Genomic DNA, 8,828 nt, shown 5'->3' on the forward strand with positions numbered 1-8,828 from the left:
TCATCTTTCAAGAAATTATCAAGGAGAACTGCCCTGATATTCTAGAGCCACAGGGCAAAATAAAAATTGAAAGAATTCATCGATCACCTCCTCAAATAGATCCCAAAAAGAAATCTCCCAGGAATATTGTCACCAAAGTCCAGAGCTCCCAGATCAAGGAGAAAATACTGAAAGCAGCCAGAAAGAAGCAATTTGAGTATTGTGGAAACCCAATCAGAATAACCCAAGATCTGGCAGCTTCTTCATTAAGAGATCGAAGGTCTTGGAATGCGATATTCCGGAGGTCAATGGAGCTAGGATTAAAACCTAGAATCACCTACCCAGCAAAACTGAGTATCATGCTCCAAGGCAAAATATGGATTTTCAATAAAATAGAGGACTTTCAAGCTTTCTTAGTGAAAAGACCAGAACGGAATAGGAAATTTGACTTTCAAACATAAGAATCAAGAGAAGCATGAGAAGGTAAACAAGAAAGAGAAATCACAAGGGACTTACTATAGTTGAACTGTTTTGTTTACATTCCTATAAGGGACGAGAAAGCAATATATTGAGAGAGGGAGAAAGAGAGAGATAGAATTGCGTGAATTATGTCACATAAAAGTGGTAAGAAATTGCAGTTCTGTAGGGAGGGAAGAGGGGGCAGGTGAGGGGGAATGAGTAAATCTTGCTCTCATCAGATTTGACCTGAGGAGGGAACACAGTCAACTGAATATCCTACCCCACAGGAAATAAGGGGGAAGAAGATAAAAAGGGGGGATGATAGAAGAGACGGCAGATAGGGGGAGGAGGTAATCAAAAACAAACACTTTCAAAAAGGGACAGCGTCAAGGGAGAAATTCAATAAAGGGGGATAGGTTAGGAAGGAGAAAAACATACTTAGTCTTTCACAACATGAGCTTTGTGGAAGAGTTTTATATAATGATACACATGTGGCCTATGTTGAATTGCTTGACTTCTTAGGGAGGGTGGGTGGGGAGGGAAGAGGGGAGAGAATTTGGAACTCAAATGTTTAAAAACAGATGCTCAAAAAGAAAAAAAAAGTTTTTGCATGCAATTAGGAAATAAAATGCACAGGCAATGGGGGATAGAAATTTATCTTGCCCTACAAGAGCAGAAGGGAATAGGGCATGTGAGGGGAGTGGGATGACAGAAGTTAGAGTTGACTGGGGAATGGGGCAACAAGAATATACACCATCTTGGAGTGGGTGGGAGGGTAGAAATGGGGAGAAAATTCATACTTCAAACTCTTGTGAAAATCAATGCTGAAAACTAATGTATTAAATAAAATAAAGAAAAAAAGGCCAAAAAAAGAGATCTTATCCATGTCTTCCTTTAGCTTTTGACATTCTTGCAGTGGAATGATTCTGACTTTGTCTCTCTTGGATCTATTTTCCAGTTGGGTTCTTTTTCCAATGAGGTATTTTACATTTTCTTCCATGGGCAATGCTGTGATGGAAAGAAATATTTCCTGAGGCTTGCCTTCTAAGGCAGGAGGGCCAGCCTCTCTGCATACATTCTTGGTGGGAGCAGAGCCCACTTGTCTTCTTCTCCTCCACTTCTTCTCCCTGTCAGGAGGAGGCAGGGAACACTCACCCATATATATACATATATATATATATATATATATACACACACACACACACACACACACACACACATATATACACATATATATATACATATATATATACACACACACATATATATACATATATATATACACACACACTCACACACATACACACACATATATATGTATACATTTATGTATACATATATACATATACATATGCATAAATACATGCATACATATATATGTATGTATAATAAAATCAATTTAAGAGATGAGAGCAGAATATATTGAGAGAGGGGGAAAGGGAGAGATAGGATGGGGTAAATTATCTCACATGAAAGTGGCAAGAAAAATCAGTTCTCTTTGGGAGGGACGAGGGGGCAGGTGAGGGGAAATGAGTGAATCTTGCCCTGATCGGATTTCACCAGAGGAGGGAATAACATATACACTCAATTGGGTATCTTACCCCACAGGAAAGAAGAGGAAGGAGATAAAAACAGGGGACAACAGAAGGGAGGGAAGCTAGGGCAGAGGAGGTAATTAAAAGGGAATACTTTTGAAAAGGGACAGGGTTAAGGGAGAAAACTGGATAAAGGGGTATAGGATAGGAAGGAGTAAAATATCGTTAGTCTTTCACAACATGAGTATTGTGCAAGGGTTTTGCATAATGATACACCCGTGGCCTATGTTGAATTGCTTGCCTTCTTAGGAAGTGTGGGTGGGGAGGGAAGAGGGGAGAAAATTTGGAACTCAAAGTTTTAAAAGAAGATGTTAAAAAAAAATTTTGCATGCAAGTAGGAAATAAGATATACTGCAATGGGATGTAAACATCTATCTTGCCCTACAAGAAAGTAAGGGAAAAGGGGATGTTGGGGGGGAGTTGGGTGAAACAAGGGAGGGCTGACTGGGGAACAGGGCAATCAGAATATATGCCATCTTGGAGAGCGGGGGAGAGTAGAAATGGGGAGAAAATTTGTAATGCAAACGCTTATGAAAATTAATACTCAAAACTAAAACTATTAAATAATTAAATAAATAAATAATGTATTAAAAAATAGAAATTAAATGTATTAGCTGAATCTACTTAGGTAAGCCATTTGTCCTTTTTGTCTGTCTGTTTTCTCCATCTATTAAGGATTGCTGAGTTGGATTTGACAATTGGTAAAATAACTCCCAGCTCCGAGACCTAGTGAGCTGCATTCCATGGCCTTTTCTAAGCAGGACATCACATTTTTCATGACCTGTGATCTGTTCCACTTTTTGAATTCTCTGCATTCAAGTCTGTCCCAGCTCTAATTTGAATTTTCAAGGTTTGCTCATAATCTGATATCCCATGTTTTAAAGTCCCTTCTATCTTTGACAATCTGACATATATTTGGGGCTCTCCTCAATATATGATTCAGGAAAAATATTCTTTCTCCTTAGAGAAGAATAAGAAGATAGGGCTATTTTGTCTTTGTGCAGATAAAAGGAGCAGATAGGTCTTTTCTTTTGTGTCTTCTTGGTGGAAGTGGTGCCACTTTCACATAGCAGCTGGAGAGAAGCTCAAGGCTTCTAGTTCTCTCTGACTATGAAAGCCAGGAAGATCATTAGTCATCTTCTATCTAATTGAAATATGGACATGACACCATAGACCACAATGGGATTTGCACAGAATACAGAGTGGGAGCTTACCCTCCCCAAGCTTCTGCAGGTAAGTTTGGTCATTTCTACAAAATTTGATAGTAAATGTTCATATCATTGTAAAATAGCTGACATATAAAAGATGTGCCAGTACCATTACCCTTGGACCTTGATCTGTCTTATGGACATTAAACTAATGGGAACATTACCCCCAGCTATGCTATAATACTCTGACAATATTCTGTATATAGCTCACATGTCCATAGATTCTTTCTATTCCCACAACAATCCTGTAAATATAATTAACCTATTTTAAGAGTAAATTGTGGCCATGAGGCATGTAGCAGAGGGCTACAAGCACATGTTTCAACAATCTGACTAGCAGCTGCTCTGGGGGTGTAAAACCAACAACAACCAGCTCACAGAATGCTGCAAGCCCAGGTTCTTTTGATCTGCTTTACTAAGGAAAGTAATGTTAAGGGGTTAACCATCTCAATTTAATCCAGCATACAAATATAATTCACTTAGTTCAGGGGAAAAAGCCAGCACCCTGAACTTCAAAGCAAATACAAATAAATTACCAACATCAGCAGGCCAAATACAATTCATAGTGACCAAGAAAACCATTAACATCTGACTTCAGTCAGAAGGCCCTTACAGTGGTTGCCCAGAGTCCCACACCTCCAGGAGTGAGGGCCTTAAGAAAATAGCTCTGTTCTGTCTTTTTATACAGTTTCAGACATTATCAAACGTCATCTGAGCAACAAGAACTTAGGCTCCGACTATTGGCTCTGGAGTTGCACCTCCCTTCATTGGCCCCACCTGGAGCCCCACCGTAGTTACCAATTCATAACCAAATAGGCTTAGCATCTAATAGATAGGTGTTTGGGCCTGGGGCTTAGCACCTAGTAAGACTCAATCAAAGACATTGAATTAATCACAGGAAACAAAGGCCAAACTCTTCAAGGATCCCCAATAGAGCACAACTTCAGAATCAGGATGGCCTGGGCTTGTTTCTGACTCATATGATCTGTGTGAATGTAAAATAGTCTCTTCAACTCTCAATGTCCTAGGCAACTTTCTTAGTCTATAATGTATCACTTAGTTTGAGGGCATTTCCAGTCAAAGAATTCTTTTTTTTTTTTGACTGAACAAGCTCCCATTTATTTTCTAAGACCCCGCCCCCACCACTGCCCAGGCTCTCAGCAGAGGACCCAGAAACCTTAGACTATAACCAGATGGTGTTCATCTACACAACTAGGGAAACTGGGGCAGTGGGTGTTTGCTGTGGCTCTCTGGCACAAATTCTCCCTCTATACCCCATGGCAGAAACAGCCCCGCCTGAGACCCTAGGTTCAGATTCCAGTTCTGCTCCTCAAGGGGCCTCAGGGCAATGTCCAAATTCAGGTTTGGACTCTGATTTCTAAGGTCCAGCCCAGCTTGGCAGCCACTCTTGGCCTCAGTGGCCTGGGCTGGGGGGCGTTATTCAGCTCTCCAGTTTCGGGAGGCAGACCTGGGCAGTGCTGTGATGGAAAGAAATGGTGCCTGAGGCTTGCCTCCTAAGACAGGAGGGCCAGCCTCTCTGCACACACTCTTGCTGAGAGCAGAGCCCACTTGTCTTCTTCTCCTCCACTTCTTCTCCCTGTCAGTCGAGGTGGGCTCCAGGAGGAGGCACGGAACCCTCGCTACCAGTCATTCCCTTCTCAGGCGAGCCCTGGAGCATCTGGAGGCAAGAGGGTTTGGGGGATGCGTGGACTGAGTCTTGATTCCTCTTCTCTTCTCCCTCTGCACCTTTTCACTGGGTGGTCATGTCAGCTCCCATGGATCAATCATCACCTCTCTGCTGTTGAGGACCAAATCTGCATCTCCAGCCCTAACCTCTGTCTTGGCCTCCAGTTGGGCATCTCCAGCTGCCCATTGGACACCCTGAGCTGAAAGCCTTGCAGACAATGTCCAAGAAGGAAGTCATGTTCTTTCCCCTCCAACGCCTCTTAGGAACTTCTCTATGACCATCCAGGGCACCCCCACCCTCCGGTCCTTCAGACGCTCCCAGCCCAGCACTCATCCCCAGCTCAACACTCTCCCACCCCCCAGGCCCAGTGAGCCAGTTTTACTTCACTAGGTTGGGTCCACCTGCCTCTAGTCTATCTGTCTTCCACTTGGCCGTCAAACAGAGCTTCCTAAAGCTCTGGTCTGATCTCCAACTCGGCAGTGGCTCTGTAGGGCTCCAGGATGTGACACAAAGCCCTCTGCTCGGCATTCAAAGCCTTTCCTAACCTTTCCAGCCTTCTTAGCCCTCACTCCCCAGTATGGACTCTTGGGTCCAGTGACCCAGCCTCCCGGCTGTTCCTCCATCTCTCAGTTCTGAATTTCTCCCTAGCTGCCCCCACTCCTGGAACACTATCCCTCCTCTGCTTCAACCACTGACCTCTCTGGCTCCCTGGAAGGCCCAGCTAAAACCCCACCTTCTACCGAAGCCTTTCCCAAGCCCTCTTAATTCTAATGCCCTTGCTGGGCTGATTATCTCCAGTCTGATCTCTAAATGTCTTATTGGTACACAGTTGTTTGTGTTCTCCCCCTTAGACTAGAAGCTCCCTGGAGGCAGGGACTGTTTTCTCCTTTCTTGGCATGCCGTGCACTTAGCACTGTACTTGGCATGCAGTAGGTGCTTGTTGACTGACTAGAAAGCAGAAAAGCAGGACTGAGAGACAGAGGGAAGAGACCCTGGGCCTCCTGAGAGTGCCTCCAAGAGCGCCTCCTGCCTCTATATCCAGCCGGCTCCCTGGCCTTCCCACTGCCACCACTTCCCAACGTGCTTCCTCCTTGTCAGGCATCAGAAGGCAGAGTTAGGGGCAGTGAGGAGATTCAGAGAATCCCAGGATGGCCCATAGATGGCTGCTGGGCCAAACTACACTTGGAGAAACTGAGGTCCAGAAGAGGAAGGCTTTCCTGCGGTGACAGAGTGAGGGGCAGGAAAAGCTAGGATGCTTTGGTAGACAGCCAGCGGGGCTGAGAGTGTCCATTAGCAGACTCTGAAACAAGCCCTTGCCTCTAGGGATTCGGCCAGATGTGGGCAACCATCAGTCAAATGCATATTGGAGGCCCATCCTGCCACTAACAGGTTCTCCTAGGCCTTTGAAGCCAGAAGTACGGTGGGATAAACATCTGACAAACATCCTTGGACCTCCCCAGCCCACCCCTAATTGCTGCCAGGCCCACAGGCAGCAGGGTCCGCTGAAGCCCCAAGGCCATAGGCATTCTGGTCCCAGAGCCAAGGAGGGGATGTCCCATGCAGAAGAGGCGGGTTTCCCTTATCTTCTGTCCCAGGGTGGACTGGCCAAGCCCCCAGAGAGGGAACTGATGACACTAGCCTTCCTCAGGCTCGGGCAGCTTTGCCCATCTCTGGTTCAAGGTTGTGCCAATGAAGGAACCGGAACAGGGGAAGGGAAGTGGCTAGTGAGAGCTGGGGCTGGGATGATACAGCCTCAGAGGCCAAGGCCTTAGTGTAACTTGTCAGGAAAAGAGAACAGAGGTTGGGTTAAAAATGGATGGAGGACAGGATCCAGGCCCAACCCTGCCCACTCCCCTGTGGATGAGGGGTGGCTGAAGGACCATCCAACACATCTTCTGTCTTGCCTTCTCTGAAGTTTCTGGCCCCCAGGGGCAGCAAACAAACAGCCTGCTGTGGGGGAGCTGGGAGGTGAGGGCTGAGACAAGGGGAAGAGGCCAGGAGACTGGAAGTCCCATGGGTCTGAGTCAAGGCAGACCCAGAGGGAGACACTGCTGGAGGTGAGGTGACCAAGAAAGGTGTCAGAGGGGAGGAGAGGGAGTGAGCTGAGGACAGGCTGGGAGGATCCAGGGCCTGCACTGGAGAAGGTGGAGGAGGAGGCTGAGCAGAAGGGGAGGCAGGTTCCTGTAGAGGTGTGGGAAAGGTCTGCGCCATAAAAGGGGCATGCTATTGGGCGGGGGGAGTCTGGGCAGCTGGCTCAGTCTGGCTCCAGCAGTCAGGAGGAGTCTGGGTAGAGGCAGGAACCACATGCAGTAGGTAGACCCGCTGATGCTCCTCCAAGGCCTGGAGCCAGAGCTTCACCTCCACCTGCAGTGACCAGATCTCCTTCTGGAAGACTTGGTTGTCTATCTCCAGCCACTCGTGTTCCTGGTGCAGCTCATCCACCTTATCCATATGCTTCTGCTGGCTCCACTGGGCTGCCACCCAGTTCTTCTGTCTCCGCTACAGCTGTCTGTCCACATCCCTGGGATCGGTCACCAGAAGAAGTTTCCCTTCCTTGGAGGGGGGTGCCCCACTGCACAGGTGCATGGCCTGGTTCCTGATGGGAAGGCCAAGTGAATGAGAGACACAGGGTGCCCTCTTGCCATCTGCAGCCTCCAAGTCCCCAGCTCAGCTTCAGGAAGCAAAGCCTTTAAATCTCTGGTGGCCACTCCAACCCTAGAGTCCAGTTTCAGTTTCTCTGAAACCCTGGGGCTGCTCTGAATCCCAGGCTCCTGGGGTGTCCACATGGTTGGACTTTCCTAATATGATCAATCTTTCCAGGAAGGCAGTGGCCTGCCAGGGAGGGCTGGCCATGGACCAGGGCTGGAGGGCGCTCACCAAAGAGAGACTGAGATTAAGAGACAGCAGGGAAGGGAAAAGGCTGAGAGCTCGGAGAAGCTAGTAGAGGGGAGAAGGAGAGGGAGAGGGAGAGGGACAGGGAGAGGGAGAGGGAGAGGATGGGAAGAGGCAGAGGAGAGGAGAGGAGAGGAGAGGAGAGGAGCGGGGAGGGGAGGGAAGGGGAGGGGGAGTCAAAGAATTCTAAAACAGGCTAGATCAATAGAACAGAAAACAAAGACCATAAAGAGAACATAACAGACCCAAGGTCTCAATGCTGGGGAAAGCTTCAGCACTTATATAAATCCTCATGTTCATATTTTCTCAGACTTATATTGTATGCCACATCCTGCTGAAGACTCAAACTCAAATTTTCAAACTCCTAGTATAATGTTCTTTTTATTACACCATCCTGCTTCTTTTAGTTCTTGAAAGAGAAAATATAAATAAATCCACAATTTATTGCTTGAGTGTCTGGAACAATGGAAAAGGAGTCACTGAAATAGATTTTGTTAAAGAAAACAAAGATTTAGAACTGGAATTCAACTTAATTTAATTGAATAAGCATATTTTTTCAATGCTTTGTATATGTCAGATATCCACTAGAGATAGACAAAATTGAAATAACCCCTGACTTCAAGGAGTTTACAATTTCCAGAAAGGGGAGACATAATAGGGGATTCAAATACACATAAGAAAATATGCAAATGAAGGATCAAATAGATAAACATGGATAAATAGGTAAATAATAAATGAATGGATAGAAAAATAAGTGAATAAATGAATAATGTATAAACTATAAATGTAAAGTTTATTAGGGAAGCATTACCAGCTGAAGAGATCAGGAGAGTTGAGATGTTGAAGGTGACATCTGATATGAGCTCTGAAAGAATCTAGGGATTGTCAGAAGTAAAAGCAAGAAAGAACAAACATTCAAAATGTAGTCCAGTATATGTCAAATTCAGAGGAAGGAAAAGTAATTTTTTTACAAGGCAAGCAGTGACTCAACCAGTTTTCTGGATTGTA

At 45.7% G+C, this 8,828-nt stretch overlaps 1 pseudogene; it reads right to left on the reverse strand.

Moving 5' to 3' along the window:
• Positions 1–6,709: 6,709 nt before the first annotated feature.
• Positions 6,710–7,514, reverse strand: LOC118842794 (annotated as a pseudogene).
• Positions 7,515–8,828: the final 1,314 nt, after the last annotated feature.

Source organism: Trichosurus vulpecula, chromosome 3 (genome assembly GCF_011100635.1).
Source record: "Trichosurus vulpecula isolate mTriVul1 chromosome 3, mTriVul1.pri, whole genome shotgun sequence".
Taxonomy (NCBI): Eukaryota; Metazoa; Chordata; class Mammalia; order Diprotodontia; family Phalangeridae; genus Trichosurus; species Trichosurus vulpecula.